This window comes from Temnothorax americanus, unplaced genomic scaffold (assembly GCF_048541705.1).
Source record: "Temnothorax americanus isolate GAGA-0224 unplaced genomic scaffold, ASM4854170v1 Scaffold69, whole genome shotgun sequence".
Classification (NCBI taxonomy): Eukaryota; Metazoa; Arthropoda; class Insecta; order Hymenoptera; family Formicidae; genus Temnothorax; species Temnothorax americanus.
The window spans coordinates 508,143-525,972 of NW_027509791.1; the positions used below are offsets into that span (position 1 = coordinate 508,143).

General features: G+C 46.8%; 1 long non-coding RNA gene across 1 annotated transcript; it reads left to right on the forward strand.

The window, feature by feature from the left end:
- The first annotated feature begins 10,273 nt into the window (after nt 1-10,273).
- LOC143905885 (uncharacterized) lies at nt 10,274-10,670 on the forward strand. The gene is made up of 3 exons (XR_013259358.1): nt 10,274-10,287; nt 10,386-10,489; nt 10,564-10,670. It is a non-coding gene; the product is annotated as an uncharacterized LOC143905885 (long non-coding RNA).
- Nucleotides 10,671-17,830: the final 7,160 nt, after the last annotated feature.

Here is a 17,830-nt window from a genome sequence, read left to right on the forward strand (position 1 = left end):
GAGAAGTGGAGAAATGGGAAGCGGAAGTAAAGGAGGTCAGGACGGAGAGGCAGGTATGGAAGGTGGTAAACAGGGAGAGAAAGAGGAGAAGGAAGGTGAATAAGGGAATTAGTATGCAAGAATGGAATGGGTACTTTAAGGAGCTGTTGGGAGAAGTGAATGGGAGGGTGGTGATGGGAACAAGAAGAGGGGAGAGAAGGGAGGAAGAGGAGGAGGAAGAGGAGATAAGGACAGAAGAGGTGTGGGAGGTAGTGAGGAAGCTTAGAGAGAGAAAAGCGATGGGAAATGATGGAATTCCAAATGAGGTTCGGAAGTTTGGAGGGGAGGTAGTGAAAGAATGGCTATGGGAAGTGTGCAATAGAGTGTGGAAAAGAGAGGAGTGGCCGGATTGGAGGGAGGGAATTATAGTGCCTATAGGAAAAAAGGGGGAGGGGGAGAAAGTGAAGGACTACAGAGGGGTGACGTTAGCACAAACGGCATACAAAGTGTATGCTGCCGTGCTGGCGGAAAGGTTGAGGAAGGAGGTTGAAGAGAAGGGTTTGCTGCCACCGAGTCAGACAGGGTTTAGAAGAGGGGTTCGGACCACGGACAACATTTACGTACTGAATTACCTGATAAACAGGCAAGTAAATGGAAAGAAAAGGAAGATAGTAGTGATGTTCGTGGACTTAAAAGCAGGTTTTGACTCGGTGGACAGGAGGATTCTAATGGAAGCCATGAGAAAAAGGGAAGTAAGGGAGGGCTTGGTGGAGAGGTGTAAAGAACTGCTGGGGGAGACGATATGCAGAGTAAGGGTGGGAGAGGAGATGAGAGAGAGATTTTGGACAGGAAGGGGAGTCAGACAAGGGTGTCCGTTAAGTCCGATTCTGTTCACCTTGCTGCTGGCGGACATTGACGATGAACTGAAAAAAGGGGGCTGAGGTGGAATAAAGCTGGGAGGGAGAAAGATATATACACTGTCTTATGCAGATGATATAGCGATGTTGGCGGAGAATGAGGAAGATATGAAAAGAATGATAGAAAAACTGGAGGGGTATTTGGACAGAAAGGGATTGGTATTGAACAGTGAAAAAACGAAAGTAATGAGATGCAGAAAAAGGGGAGGAAGATGGAAAAAGGTGAGTTGGAGGTGGAAAGGTAGGATAATAGAGGAGGTGAAAAAATTCTGCTACTTGGGATATGTAGTAATATGTAATGGGAGGCAAGATGAACATGTAAAAGAGAGGACGAGGAGAGGGGCGGCGTTGCTGGGACAAGTATGGGGGATCGGAAAGAGGAGGTTTGGGGGGGATTGGGTTAGAAGAATATGGTTGTTTGATAAGTTGGTATGGACGGTGATAAGTTACGGAGTGGAAATATGGGGGTGGAGGGAAAGAGGGGAAATAGAGAGATTACAGGAAAGATATTTAAGGTGGGTGTTGGGAGTAAAAAGATGTATACCGGGATATATGATTAGGGAGGAGTTACAAAGGGAGAAACTAAGAGGAAGGGAGGGGAGCTGGCAAGGGAGTGCTGGGAGGAGGTAAAAAGGAGGGCGAAAAAAGGGGTGAGCAGGAGGGGATGGGAGGAGGAGAGAAAAGAAGCGGCGGAGAGCAGGGTTTGGAGGATAGAGGAGGTGGAGGAGCTGAGGGAAGAGGGGTTGTGGAGAGGGAGGACGTGCTTGAGAGAGAAAAGAGAATGCAAAGAGAAGAGAGGTGGAAGGAGATAGGGGAGGCAAAATTTAACAAGTGGTATGGCATGATAAAAGGGGAGGGGATACCGGAATGCTTAAAAAAAAACTGGGGAGAAAATAGGTGGCAGAGGGTGGCTAGATACAGGCTGGAGGGTGGTATGAGGGGGGTGAAACATTGGATGGCAGAGGAGAGAAGAGTGTGCAGGGTGTGTGGAGGGGGGAGGAGACGTGGGAACATGTGTGGGAAGATTGTGCAGATTGGGGGGGAGGGAGATCATGGCAGAAAGCGGTGGGAGAGGTATTGGGGGAAGAGGGGGAGGGGGAGAGATGGCTGAGGAAATTAGAGAGAGTAAGGGAGGAAGGAGATGACGGAGGGGAGTGGGAGGTAGGGGACGGGAGGAGTGAATGAGAGAAAGAGGATGAGTGAGGAGTTTGTAAACGGAAACGGAAGTCCACAGAGATAGGGAACTTGCGAACGTGTGTGTGTGTGTGTGTGTGTGTAAAGATAAGCAGGGCGATTAGTATGTAAGGTTAAATGTAAGATAGGCTAAGGTAGGTTAAGAGAATGTATGTAAAGAGTTGGGAACGTCCCTACAAAACGCCTTGTAACCCTGAGAGGAGTCAATAAATATATCTATCTATATCTATCAAACATTTGCCGGGCTGAGAAAACGAGATAGCGGACGTGCTCTCGTGAAAAGCGACGAACGCGGACGCGACAAACGAAATAAAGATAATCGCTTTGATAAGAGACGTGAATCAGGGAAACTACACGCGAAGTTGGATAGCCATAATCAAAAAAGCGCAAAATGCTGAAGAAAAGCTACGCGAGGCGATGCGAATTAACCCGGAAGCGATATACGAACGCGAGGGACTCGTATGAATCAAACGCGAGGGGAGCGAAAAGATTGCGCTACCGCGAGCGATCACGTGAAGAATCACGCTAGAAATTCATCAGCTATTGATACATTTTGGCACAGACAAGACATGCAATTTCTTGCGGCGATACTTTGACGGATCGAACTTCGAACGCGTTGCACGCGATGTAGTAGCGTCTTGCGAAACCTGTCAGGCGACGAAATATTATACGCGATCGACAGTGGGAACCAAATACTACGAATTACCGGAGGCACCGGGAGATACGTTGTCGTTAGACATATTCAATCCACTACCGGCTACGCATCACGGATATAAATACGTTCTAGTAATCATAGACCAATTTTCCAAGTTTGTACGACTGTTTCCGATAAAGGACCAAAAACTTGATACAATAACGCAAAACTTGGAAAATCGATTCTTTCGCGAAATAGGTATACCGCAAATAATCCTAACCGATAATGGAGGGCAATTCCTCACGGAGCGATGGCGAGGATTTGCCGCCGAAAGAGGTTTCGCGGTTAGGCGAACGTCGCCATATAATCCCCAGTCGAATCCAGTCGAACGCGTAATGCGCGAGTTAGGGCGAATTATACGCGCGTACAGTAGCCAGCGTCAGCACGCGTGGCATAGAATAATTGACCGCGCGGAGGAAGTGATAAACCATACCCGACACGCGTCGCACGGCTTCACGCCGGTGGAGCTTAATAACGGAGAAACCGGACATTTAAGCGCGATACATCCTGCGCTGATTCCTCAAGAAGACCAAGGAGAACAACCTTGGGCCGACAAGGTCGAACGAGCACGACAACGACTCACGGAGGCGGCACGAAAACGAAAAGCGCAAGCCGACAAGCATGGGACGGCCGCATACGAAGAGGGACAACAAATCTGGGTGAAACTCCACCGAAGATCAGACGCCAGTCGAAAACTGACGAGGAAAATACACTTGGTATACGAGGGGCCATACTGAGTACAAAGGATCATAAGGCCAAACGCGAATCTGGTGGAGGACCTAGACGGACAAACGATAGGAGTATTTAATGCCCGGCAGCTCAAACCTCATCGAGCAGCAAAGTTGCAAGAAAGGGAGCCGGAGGACGAGGGGGACGAGCGACCCGACGAAGCGGACCAAGTCACGAATGACGGGGAGTCCGACGCCCAAGATACGTCAGACGAGGAGAAAGAACCTGTCGACGGACGCGCCCAAGGCGAAAATGACGGGGAGTCCGATGACCACAGACGATCCGAAAGCGACGATCAAAAAGAGGAAGAACCCAAAGGTACATACGCCACTGAGACACCCAGTGACGTAGACGATTGGTACAGCACGAAGAGATGGAACGACGAAGACGATGGTGGGGACGTCGAGGAGCAAATCGTTGATGACAGGCGAAGGCAAGACAGTGCGCTAGCCGATCGCGAGAGCGATACCCGACACGAAACGAGAGAAATAGAGAGTGACGTGGAGACCGAACCGGAGCAAACCAGCGAACAGACGATCGATCGACCAGACGAACCAGAGGAAGGAGACAAAGTTCAAATAATCGAAAACGCGAATCCGGACGAACGGAATAGAGACCGTACCGTTGAGCTGAGCAACACAAGCCAGCAAGAGGAAGAAAGCATTCCGGAGGAACGCTGGAGAGCGATTCTAGACCAATTGCTGCTATCATCCGACGACGAAGGTAGAGGAGACGTCCAAGGGCAAGACGACGTCATTGAAATATCTGATTCGGACGAACCAGACGTCGCGTGGATAAACGCCATGTGGATGGACGTGGACGACAGCGAAGCGAGCACCGGGGATTACGAGGACTTTTTCCAAGGAATCCGATCGCACAGTAGTATGGAGAGGGAAGGAAGAAACAGAGGCAGTCGTCGACGATTGATTTGGGAAGCGAAGACTCGTCGGCACACCTCGAATCTCCGCTGACGGGGAGTATGCAGCCGGCGGCTGCAATGACGACGACAGGCGACGAGACGAGGAAGCAGCCAAAAATCATGGGAGACATAATTCTGCCGCACCTCTTAGTGACGTATGACCAGGGAAAAAAGGGGTATAAGCCGGTGGCACTGCCGGAAGAGAGAAACGACCGAGCTAGCCCCGAAACGGTGAGGGCCCAGTGGCGTAGGGTCCAAGCGGCCAAGCGAGACGCGGCGACGGTGGCGGAGCGGCTGAGCGCCATGCGACGCGGGGCGACAATATGAGGCGCAAGATGTATATATAGATATAGTTAGGCTTAAGACTTCAGATATTAGGTTAAGCTTTAGTTAATATGGCAAGGTAAAACCATTGGAGGAACTAATGGGACCACTAGTCACACAAAGTTTATTTTTTCCTTTATCTAATCCCAGATGTTTAATTTTTTATTTTTTTATTTTTTGTTTAATTGTATAAGAACTCTCGTAAACGAGAAAAATGTTTATTTTGCTTGAATAAAAAGAGTATGTTATTTTGATTTAAATAAGTACGAAGATTAATTTGTATCGAAAACCAGGAATGTACAAACCCGACAAGTTAAAGAAAAAGGTTTAAGAGTCGGTAAGACTCGAGTAGATAACCCCTGAGGGTTAAAATCGAGTGGCGACCGTGTCGGTGACACCTAAATATAAATCGGGGGGAATATCACGCCTCCGTTCGGTTACAACCTAACTTAAATCGAGTCCAACCGCACTACTATTGTGATATTTTTTTAATTAGTAAATAATTACATACGATTAAATCGTGCGTGTAAAATCATGTTATATTATTATCATTATTGGAATGCTGTGTAATGTTTGTTTTCAATTACCTCATGACGGACTGTTACTTGACTAGCTGGGTCTGCGAAAAGACCACCTTAAGAAATTAAAAAAATCAATCATTCGTTATCTATTAACAAAGTTGTAGAACTTTTGTTAATCAAGAGACACGGTAGTGTCTCGCGACAAGTACACGCGGAGCGAGACCGACCGTAACTCTTTTACGCGACGCGACGGGTAGCGAGTACTTGAGATGTTGAGATCTCGATAACGAGTGAACGGATCAAGTTTTAAGTAGGCTTGATCGATAGGTTGGGGTCCAATTAGGGAGGGGGGGTTTCTCTTATAATATTCCGCTATGTGCGACGCAAAGTCGAAATGTAAAAAATTTTTATTAATATACTTCTCCTCTTTCTAACGCCGACGTCTTATAACATATATATAACATATATATATAAGAGAGAAATGTCACTTTCACTTTTTCGACGCTGGCGGCACAGGTATCGCCAGTTTCAATATCGCGCGCGTATTTCGATCGATCTAGTAGGTAAATTAGGTCGATAGACTTATCGGTTAGGAGAAAGATTTTTATTTAGGTAAATTAGGTAGTTGTTTGAGAAGTCGAACATCTGCCGCGCGCGCTTGACGAATGCGCGCTCGACCAACACGCGCTTATCAGATTTCGCGGCTCGCCGCGGCTCGTCGCCGGCTCACGTATACTTACTCGCGTTTAAAGTACGCTTGAGTAGCATTTTAAGGCGAGCTGCGCATAGACCAGTTATCGAATCCTACCGCTATACTCTACGATCTCGTATCGAGGAAACGTTGAGAGAATTGAAACATAATTATTTTGTCGCGTTGAGTGAGATTCCCTCTCTTCCGCGCAGCAGTAGTCGAGCGTAGAGAGCCGTCTCCTCCGCTCATTGCACTCCTGTGGAGCCATCGTGGAGACCGCGGCCCCCTCCACGCCGGACGCTCCTTCCGGGCCCGGCATTGTAGAAGCGGAGGCGCGGAGTGGCCCCGCTCCAACAGCGACCAGAAGGAAGAGGTGCCAAACCAGGACGCGGAGCCAAAGACAAAGGAAGCGTCTCTCCTACCCGCCAGCACCTCAGGAGCGGCACGCAAAGGGGGCGGAGCCCGCTATACCGGTGTCGCAAGAGCAGCACCAGGAAACACCGGGCTTGCGAAACCTCGCTTATCCAACCAGCCAGTGCCGCAGGAGCGGCAGGTGACGAGAAGGGAGCTTGACGAAGGACAGGCGATACGTCCGTGGAAGCTCGTTCCACTGGAGCTCCCGGAGGTGCGTTGCACCAGGCCCGCGGGACTGACCCTCCGGAAGCGAGATTGCCGCATTTCTTGACCACCGGCACTTCACCTGATCCGCGTCAAGAAGACGCAAAACACGGCGTGTCAGACAGCGCTCACGCGAGCTTTCCTGGCTCCTTCATCGCCAGTGGACCCACCGGATCAACCGACGGACAAGCCACCTCCGAGCTCTAAACTCGACCTGAACAATAACTCGGTCCCCTCAAGCCTCTTGCAAAAAAAACCATCCGCCAAATTAAATTTTGAAACCGTGCGTCAGCACTTATATTTTGATTAGGCGCCTTTAAGGCGCCGCCCAAAACAACGCAAACATAATGTATGTGATTTAGACACAAAATATATTGTTTTGTTATCAAATCTTGTCTCGATGACTCACCGCCACCGCCCTGATCCCTATTGCGACTCCACAATATCAAACAGTAGTATATACATATATTGAGTCAATTGCTTCATGTTTATCTGGAGAGAGAGAGAGAGAGAGAGAGATTGATTGATTGATTGATTGATTAAATTTATTTATGCCCAAACATCTGCTAAAGGGCAAAAATTGAAATCCCAGGTACATAGATATACGTAAGAAATCATCATGGATACACCACAGTGGACCATATTGATGCATTCGATATACCTAAAGCTAAAATACATCAAAGAAGAAAGATCTAAATCACAAGTACATAGATAAGAAATCATGGGTGCACTCAATGGACCACTGTGATGCATCCGATATACTTAAAACTAAAGTACAATAAAAGAAAAAGAAAAAGCATGAGCAAGAAGTAGCTTAAGTAAATTAGAAGGCGCCTAATATAATTTGAGCTAAGGTAACCGCATGTGCGCAGGCCTGATGCAGAATTAATGATGCACAGAGAATACATAATGATACATAATATAATACATAACTTTTAACTAATATCACGCAGCTACTAGATTGTAATTATTGCATTACTAAGTTCGCACCGGTAGAAAATCCTTGATGGAGCATAATAATATATAATATCCTTAAACTAATATGATACATAGTATAACCTTAGCTAATATAACTACATATATATGCACAACGCAGCTACTGAATTATGCAACTATTGCACCACCAAGTTTGCACCGGTAACCAAAGAGATAAAGCATTAGCCAGATTCAGATGCTGACAAATACAAGCGGAGTAAGTTTTTGAAGGTTGGAAGAGATGGTGCGGATGTTATGCTGTCAGGGAGAGAATGCCAGAAACGTATTGCAGAAAGACGAAAAGAGTTCCAATATGTTGTAGTTCTGCAAGGCGGTATATGAAAGGTCTGCGACGAACCAGGAAGGCGATCAGATCTTCTAAGCGACGGGTCGGGCGAAGTAAAGAGCTCCCTCAGGTAGATTGGAGATTTTAGGAACAAGATACAATAGACCTGACAGCCGAGAAAATACAATCTCCTATTCTCAACTAAGAGCCATCCCAGTCGTCGCCTATAGGGCGTAATGTGTTCGTCGCGTTTAAGATCAAAGATATACCTTATACAGCAGTTTACTAATCTCTGCAACTTCGTATTCAGCTCATTGCTTAAACCATCGTAGACAAGGCAGCAATAATCAACATGTGGCATAATCAACGTCGTCACTAATTTGATTCGTAATTCGGTAGAGAGAGAGTTCTTGTTAAATTTCAATTTGTACAACGCACAGTGCACCCTCTGTGATACATGCGAAATGTGCCTCTTCCAGGACAGAGTAGGCGTAAAAACAACTCCCAAGTTTCTCACCTCTCTAACAAAAGGGATAGGTACCTGGTTCACCATGACAGGAGGCAGAAGGCCAAGGTCAATATTCCTAACATAAGCATTGCTACCGTAAATCATCACTTTAGACTTGGACGGATTAAGTTTCAGACCATTAGATTCTGCATAAGCAAAGATAACTTTTGCATCCCTAGAGATTAACTCCAATCCATGACGGATATTAGCCGGAGAACATGAGAGATAAGCTTGAATGTCGTCAGCAAATATCATGTGAAGTGCATGCAGCAATACTCCTCCTATATCATTAATAAACAGAGAGAATAATAGTGGCCCGAGCACAGAGCCCTGAGGAACGCCCGATGACGTATACAACCACTCCGAGAAGTTCCCAGCATCATCAACCACAGATTGACAGCGACCAGTCAAGTAAGAAAAAATCCACGCAAGAACAGCATCAGAAAAGCCAATCTCCTTTAACTTGATAAGTAGCTTGAGATGTGGAACAGTATCGAACGCCTTACTAAAATCGAAGAGGATCATAATTATAATAAGACCCTTATCAATCGCCTCTTTGATGTCATCGCAAACCCGCAGAAGAGCTGTCTGTGTATTGTGACATGGTCGATACGCAGACTGTCTCGGATTTATGAGGTTATGTTCAATCAAGTATTCAGTAATCTGCGAAGCCACAATCCTTTCAAGTAATTTAGACAGCTCTGGCAAGTTAGCTATAGGCCTTGTATCAGTAGGGGATAAGGGAATACGAATCTTCGAATGCGGGCGGATTAATGCGCGCTTCCATTGACATGGAAAAGAAGAAGTTTCCAATGAGTGGTTGAACAAAGTAATGAGATGCGCCGAGATTATAGGCCAGGCAATCCGTAGGATATAGAGCGGTATACCATCTGAACCAGATGCATAAGAGTGGGCCGGTCCCATTGAGATAAGTTTAAGGACCGTAGCAGGTGTTACAGCAGAGAACACAAACTCTGGTCTCTGGGATGATCGAGTCACTAAAGTAACAGTAGAAATAAAGTCAGTAAACAAGCAAGGTGGTTGAGCATTAGAGACCGAAACGTAGAATGAATTCAATTGACTAGGTGTAAAAAAGTGTAAAGGAGAGACTAAGGTTGACTTTACAAGACCAAACCGCGCCAGTTCTCTCCAAAGTTTAGCAGGATCAGTGATGTCTTTGAGAGAATTAAGTTGAAATTCACCTTTGACACGTTTGATGTCCGAATTAAGTTGGTTTCGGAAAAGTCTGTAAGTGGCATAGTCAAGCAGATCATTGGAGCGTCTAGCCTGCCTGTATAATTGGTTGCGATTACGAATTCGAGCTTTAAGCTCATCCGTCAGCCATCGCACCGGAGGCCTTTTAATTATAAATGTTCGCCTAGGGGCAAACACATCCAATGTTTGAAGTAGAGCTCCCGACAGTCTCATACAAAGCCCCTCAGTCCCACCAACGCCTGGTTGGTCATTTAGTCCCAGAGAGAGAGAGAGAGAGAGAGAGAGAGAGAGAGAGAGAGAGAGAGAGAGAGAGAGAGAGATGATGATGATGATGATGATGATGATATGATTTATTTATGCCCAAGCATAGGCTATAGGGCAAATACAGAATAATACAAATAACAAAATTATACATCCTCTCTCTAGCACATGTGAGTTCACAAAGCATGATAAGTGAGACATAATCAAAAATAACAGCGCAAATTAAGTAAGCGCGCAACTTAAAATAAAAATATGTACATTATACTAAAACTAACTTACCACTAACGCAACTAAGAACTAGCGCAACTTAAATCTAACAGAATAACGCAACGTAAACAAGAATACTAAAAGAAAAAGAATACCAAAGAAATACAAAAATAGGAAGTACGCAAAAACCAAAGAAGGAAGGAACAAAGACACGTCACTCCGATTCAGTTGAAAGCAAAAACATGCGAAGTAAGCTCTTAAATGATGTGAGAGACGAAGCTGATGTAACTGAGTTAGGAAGAGAATGCCAGAAGTAAATAGAAGAAAGCTGAAAAGAATTTCTGTAGGTGACGGTTCTATGAGCAGGAATGTGGAAAGTTAGAGTAGATGATGAAGCGAGCCGGTCAGACTTCCTTAGAGTAGGATCAGGGGAGGTAAAAAGTTCACGCAGGTAAGATGGTGAGCTCATATGCAGGATACGATAAATCTGGCATCCAAGAAAGTAGTATTGTCTGTTTTCAACAGAAAGCCACTTCAACCTACGTCTATATGGGGTGATATGTTCATCACACTTAAGGTCATAGATAAACCGAATACAACAATTGACAAGTCTCTGTAACTTGGTATTTAGTTCCTTGGTCAAACCATGGTATACGATGCAACAGTAATCAATATGCGGCAAAATCAAGGTTGTAACGAGCTTAATCCTGAGATTGGTGGAAAAAGAGTTTTTGTTATATTTCAAATTGTATAGTGCATGATGGACCTTCTGCGAAACCAACGAGATATGCTTCGTCCAGGATAAGTTGGACATGAAGATGACACCCAAATTCCGTACCTCACTCACAAATGGTAAAGGCGTATTGTTTACAACGATAGGTGGTATACTGCCAAGATCAATGTCATTCACATATGCTTGACTGCCAAATATGATGACCTTAGATTTGGCAGGATTTAGCTTAAGTCCGTACATATTAGCATAATCAAAAATAACATTAGCATCCTTAGTGATTAATTCTAGAGCCTGAAGAATATTAGCAGGTGAACACAAACGATAAATCTGAATATCATCAGCGAAAATCATATGAAACACATAACGTAAAATTTTATATATATTGTTAATATACAAAGAAAACAGCAGAGGACCAAGCACCGAACCCTGAGGGACACCAGAAGAAGTGAGTATCCAGTCGGAAAGATTGCCAGCGTCGTCTATGACCGCCTGAGAACGGCCAGTTAGATAAGAGAAAATCCAGTTTAGAACGGCATCTGAGAAACCAATCTCTTTAAGTTTGATAAGCAATAGTAAATGGGGAACGGTGTCGAATGCTTTGCTAAAATCAAAAAGTATCCTAATAGTGATAAGCCCTTTATCAATCCCCTGTTTTATATCATTACAGATACGTAGAAGTGCTTCCTTCAAACCATGGTGACTGGTTTATTTTATAATCTAATTTGGTTATTTTAAACGGCGCGAATTTATCTAACGCTTTAATAATCATATCTATGAAATCGTGTGCAACATCTACTACCTGTATTTCATTTACATCTTTCTCTTTTAAATATTTGCCTATCTCATGAACAAACAAATCATCATTAAAGCTTGTAAAGTCTCTAGCAGATCTTGATTGCGTTGGTCTACATACGTTTTCTAATTCTGTATTGATAACAATCATAGAGTGATCTGTAATCTTTGGTGTATGCTTTGTTTTTACTATTACTTTAAAGTTTGAAAACACCAGATCAATCAATGTGCTAGACTTATTTGTTATCCTTGTATTCTCTAGTACATATTGCGCGAAACCATACGTGTACATAGCATCGATCAGTTTCTTTGCATAATAATCATTTCTGTTTATGTCTATATTAAAATCTCCTACAATAATTACTTTATTAAATTCTATTAGATGTTCCCTCAACTCCTTTATAATATCTATAAACTCTGAGTCACTGGCATTTGGTGAGTGATATAATGTACATACAATTATATTTTCTTTATTATGATTTCCTATCTTTATGATGGATAACCATGTATTTAAATTAATTTCTTTAATTGCTATAATTTTTGTTTGCATATTATCTTTTACATATACAATTACTCCACCAGTTCTTGAATTACTTGTGTTACATCTAATTACATTATATCCATCAATCTGCAATTCATGATCACTCACCTCCTCAGTAACATGCGTCTCAACTGTCGTTAATATGAGAGATTCTCTATTGTATACTATTTGTGAAACGATTTCGTCAATATGTCCCAACAAACCTTGTGCATTTAAATATATTATTTCACCAAATGATTGCTATGCCCCCGTATAGTCGGTTTTACTTATTTTCCTATTAATCATTTTTATATAACACGGACAATCCCTATAGTTAGCCGTATGATTTGTCTCAAAATTATTCACTTTTAACTTACTTGCTAATTTATCGCAATTTACGCATTTCTTACTCACAGACTTACAGTCTTTACGGTCATGTTGCTCCGCACAAATTCCGCATCGCACGCAATCTTTACAATCCTTTGCCAAATGATTAAAACCCCAACATTTATAACATCGCATAATATATATATCTTCTAATACTCTATATTTTTTCCATCCTATGTTGAGTCTTCCTCTTTTTATTATTTCATTAAACATCGCTGGGTCACTCTCAATACTAATTGAAACATTTTTATATTTCTTATTTATTTTCTTATATATCTTATATATCTCTCGCAGTTGCGGCGGTGTCCGAATCTTCCCCTCGGACCTTGAAATTCCAGGCGAGGGCCACGTGGAGGTGTCGCGCCGGTTCGTACCCATATCCGCAGCAGGTCTCCAAGGTAAAGAGTCTCTAGTCGATAGACTAATGTAGGTAAGGGAAGTCGGCAAATTGGATCCGTAACTTCGGAATAAGGATTGGCTCTGAGGAGCGGGGCGTGTCGGGCTTGGTCGGGAAGCGGGTTTGGCTGACGTGCCGGGCCTGGGCGAGGTGAACCGATCGGCGTTCTCGCGCCGGTCCCGGGGATCCGAGCTCGGTCCCGTGCCTTGGCCTCCCGCGGATCTTCCTTGCTGCGAGGCTTCCGTGGCGGCGCGAGCCGTCGTGGTCGTCCTCTTCGGCCGCCATTCAACGCTCAGCTCAGAACTGGCACGGACTAGGGGAATCCGACTGTCTAATTAAAACAAAGCATTGCGATGGCCCTCGCGGGTGTTGACGCAATGTGATTTCTGCCCAGTGCTCTGAATGTCAACGTGAAGAAATTCAAGCAAGCGCGGGTAAACGGCGGGAGTAACTATGACTCTCTTAAGGAGATATGGAGACATGACGGTCTTGCGCGAGTCATACGGGGAGGCGGGGCAGGTAGCGCGTACTAGCCGGAGCCGTCCACCGACAGCCAGAGGGATTCATCTCGAAGGCCTAGGTGAGGGCGCCGCCACTAGCCCAACTCGGGTGGCGGATAAGGCCTCGCTCTGGGATCCTATAAAACTTATCAAGGTTCAAAGGATTTTGATTAAGACTGGTACGGCGCCCGGATTGGACCAGATTACGCCGAGGATGTGGAACGCTGTTCCTCTAGTTCTCCGTGCGCTTCTGTTCAATCTGCTGCTCCTGGCAAGAGCGGCGCCCTCGTTGATCGCCACAACTAGAACAGTATTCCTGGAGAAGGGAGGGATGTCCGACCGGCCATCACCGGCGGAATACCGACCTCTCAGTATAGGATCAGTCATGGTTAGACACTTCCACAAAATTCTTGCCAGACGTCTAGCGGCCCTGAACGTGTTTGACACTCGCCAAAGGGGTTTCCGGCCGGTGGATGGGGTGTGTGAAAACGTCACAGTCCTGTCCTCCGTGCTCGGTGATGCCCGGAGGCGGTGTCAAACACTACATCTGGCGTGCGTTGACCTGTCGAAGGCATTCGACACGGTCTCGCACCCAGCAATACATAAGACTCTCAAAGAACTGGACCTCCCTTGGGAGTTTAGGGAGTATATCAGGGCTGTCTATTCGGATGCGCATACGGTGATAGGATCCATCACCAGTAGTATATCGGCCATTAAAATCGGCCGTGGCGTGAGACAGGGTGATCCGCTATCGCCGCTGCTGTTCAATCTGGTCGTGAATAGAGCACTAGCAATTCTCTCGGAGGATGTTGGCTATCAGTTGGGAGGCGAGCGTATCGGCGCCTTGGGCTACGCAGACGACATTGTGCTCCTTGCCTCAACCAGGTCTGGTCTGCAGGAGAACCTGACACGGCTTCAGGCTGCCTTTGGGCGTAATGGACTAACAATCAACGCAAAGAAAACAGGAGTGCTGTCCATGGTGGCGTCCGGTAAAGACAAAAAGGTGAAAATTGACACAACACCTTACTTCACCGTGGGGGGAGCGCTGATCCCGCAGAGATCCCCTGTCGATGTCTGGGCGTACCTGGGCTGCATGTACGAGGGTGCTAGAGAATTCGCTGATAATCCGCCCTTAGCTCATTCTATCGAGCAACTTACTAAGGCGCTTTTGAAGCCGCAACAGCGGCTGAGGCTGTTGCGTGACTTTCTCCTGCCAAGGTATTATCACCGTTGGATAGTGGGATCAGTCACGGCCAAAACATTAAAGGGCGTCGATGTTATGGCACGCACTGCCATTAGACGATGGTTGCGATTTCCCCATGATATTCCTGCTGGATACTTTCATGCGCCGATACAGAGTGGCGGGCTTGGTCTGCCTCTACTTAAGACTCTAATTCCTATTCTGAAGTTTGACCGACTGCAGCGGTTGTATCGCAGCACTCTGCCCGCGGCGCGCGCCGCCGCCGAAACCACATTTGTGGCGAGGCGGTTGGTTTGGTGTGAAAATCAGATGCGCATCCGGGGTAATGGGGTGCGTACGACCGCTGAGCTCAGACAACAGTGTGCAGCCTGGTTGCGCGAGTCGTGCGATGGGAACGGACTCAGGGAGGCGGAAACGTCAAAACTGAGTTCGCATTGGGTCTCGGTGGGAGCCGACCTTATACCCGGAGCTGACTACGTGCACTATCATCACATACGGGCCAACTGTATTCCGTCTAGAGCGAGAGTCTCCCGAGGTCGTGGGGGGCGCGAGGTTCGTTGTCGGGCTGGTTGTCCCGATATCGAGACGCCGGCCCACTGCGTTCAACGTTGCTTCAGGACGCACGGAGGGAAAATCCTACGGCATAACGACCTGTGCCGTCGAGTCGGTGGCTTTCTTCAACAGAAGGGATGGCATGTCGATGCGGAATTAACCTATTCGACCTCTGCCGGCCTGACGCTGCCCGACCTGACCATTGCTAAGGGTGGTGAGGCAGTGGTCGTAGACGCGCAAGTAGTATCCAGCGAAACTGCGTTAGAGGTGTCGCATGAGCGCAAGGTGGAGAAGTACCGATCTTGTAATGATCTAGTGGACCGGGTGGCTGAGCGCACAGGGGTGCCGCGTGATAATGTCTGTTTCACCGCCATTACTATCTCATGGCGAGGTGTCTGGAGCCCTAGGAGCGCGGGTGAGCTGCGTAGTCTGGGCCTAACGCCTGTCCAGCTGCGTACGCTCACGACTCGTGTCCTTTGGGGCTCATGGCTTAATTGGAAGAGATTTAACGGAATAACAACCCGTTATGTACCGGGGCGGAACGTAACCGCGATTAGTGGTGCACGTCGGGGTGGCACGTAGAGTTGAGTGCCTCCGCATCGACGGACGAGTAAGAATGTGAATGTGCATGAGTAGTAGAGCGAGAGCTGCTAGACAGCTCCTTTCAAGCACTTCCAGGGTGTTAGCTGCAAACACCGACAGCAAACCACCCTGCAATATCGTTATAGGTTCAGAGTAGATGTGCATTATTGCGGCCGTTCTGCCTTAAACGAAACAAGTAGCCAAATGCCTCGTCATCTAATTAGTGACGCGCATGAATGGATTAACGAGATTCCCACTGTCCCTATCTACGGCGGGGATAGATGCCCATATGCGTATGGGCTGCCATGATGGCCGAACCGTCGTAATAATTAAGTATATGCATTATGAAGAACTCTAAAAACACCTCCAACCCGTACGGACAAAGAACTGTTGACAAAAAGGCAAAAACAGAAATGGACAAGGCATCGGATACGGACAAGACTGAGACTAAGACGGTGTCTGGACAAAAAATAATTACGAAGGCAGTGACGGTGGCACTGTCTAAAGTTGACGCGAAAGTTTCGGAGAAGACACCCACGCACGAACTAAAAAAGTGGGCAAACACACAGACGCTAGACGAGACAGGGACGGACGAGGAGAGCTTGGTGGGTGATCCACTCCAACGCACGTTCAAACGTAGTGGGAAGTTGAGGAGAAGCCCGCCTGGCTCTCAGACTATTATGAGGGTCACGCAGAGCGAGTCGAACGAAGCGGTAAGAGGAGGTATGGCCGGAGGAACCGGCCAGCAGCGGGCAAACTCGGCCCTGCCCACGTTGGGTGACAGCAGCGAGAGCGCGAATGACAGCAAGTCTGACGACGACGACGTATTTGTTCGGGACGGTGCGGGGAAAAAAGAAATATTGGCTGCTGGGGACGATGCATGACATCCGACTCAAGTTGGAGTGCATTTTGTCGGACCCCAATGCTAAATTCAGTAAGTTAACGGCACAAAAGGTCTCTGCGCTGTTCAGCGAAACCAATAAGTTAGTAATGCAATTGGGGTGCGAAAATACGTTTTTGAGGGGTCGTCTGGGGGAGAGGTCGGAGGCGAACAGACCACCGCCAGCCACGTTTGCTGATGTGGTCAATAGGCAGAAGGAGCCTCGTCGCAAGACCGAGGCGGGGGCCTCTGCGGTGCCGGAACCAAGCAAGGCAAGGGATTACTCGGTGGTCGTGGCCAGTAAGGCCGAAAAGAGATCGGTAGACGAGGTGAGAAAGACGTTGCTGGAGGCGATTGATCCGGTAGCGTCTAACATTAGAATTAAAAATGTTAGGAAGACTAGGGACGGCAGAGTAGTAGTACAGACACACTCGAAGGAGGATGTAGATAAGCTGGTAGCCAATCAGGCTATTAGAGAGAAGGGGCTTACGGCGGATCTGCCGATGGCCAGAAGGCCCCGTATAATTTTATATGATGTGCCCAGGAGGTTAGAGGTCAATGGTGTCCGCCAAGCGATAGCTAGGCAGAACCCGGAGCTCCTTCAGGGGGTGGGAGAGAGAACCTATCTGGAGGAAGTCGTATTCCGATTTAGGATGGGCAAAGGTGACGAGGAAACTGTCAACTGGGTAGTAGAAGTAACGCCCGGCATGCGTGACAGGTTTAAGAAGGCATCGCGTATCTATGTAGGTTGGAGGAGCTGTAGGGTCGCAGATTTTACGTCATTGACCAGATGCTATAGATGTCTGGATCTGGGTCATGTCGCGAAATATTGTAAAGCGGCGAAGGATGCCTGTTCTCACTGCGGCCTCGACGGCCATCGACAGGACAAGTGTCCAAACGCGACAGGGCCGAAAGTATGCGCGGTCTGTAAAAGACGGGGACGGCCGGCGAGTCATGCGGTTAATGACGTGGGGTGTCCCTCGTATAAGATAGCCAGGGACAGGTATGCGGGCACCATTGACAATGGCTAGGCAGGACCCGCAGGGTGTCTCGAGTATGAATGTGGTACAGTATAATTGTCAGAGAGCGTATGCGGTTATGTGTGATCTGGGTGAAATGTTGTGTGAACGTAGAGTGAGTGTGGCACTGCTGCAGGAACCGTGTGTGAAGGATGGAAGGGTAGTTGGACTCCCGCTACGAATGGATGTGATTGTGAGTGAGAGCGAGTATGTCAAAGCAGCAGTGGTG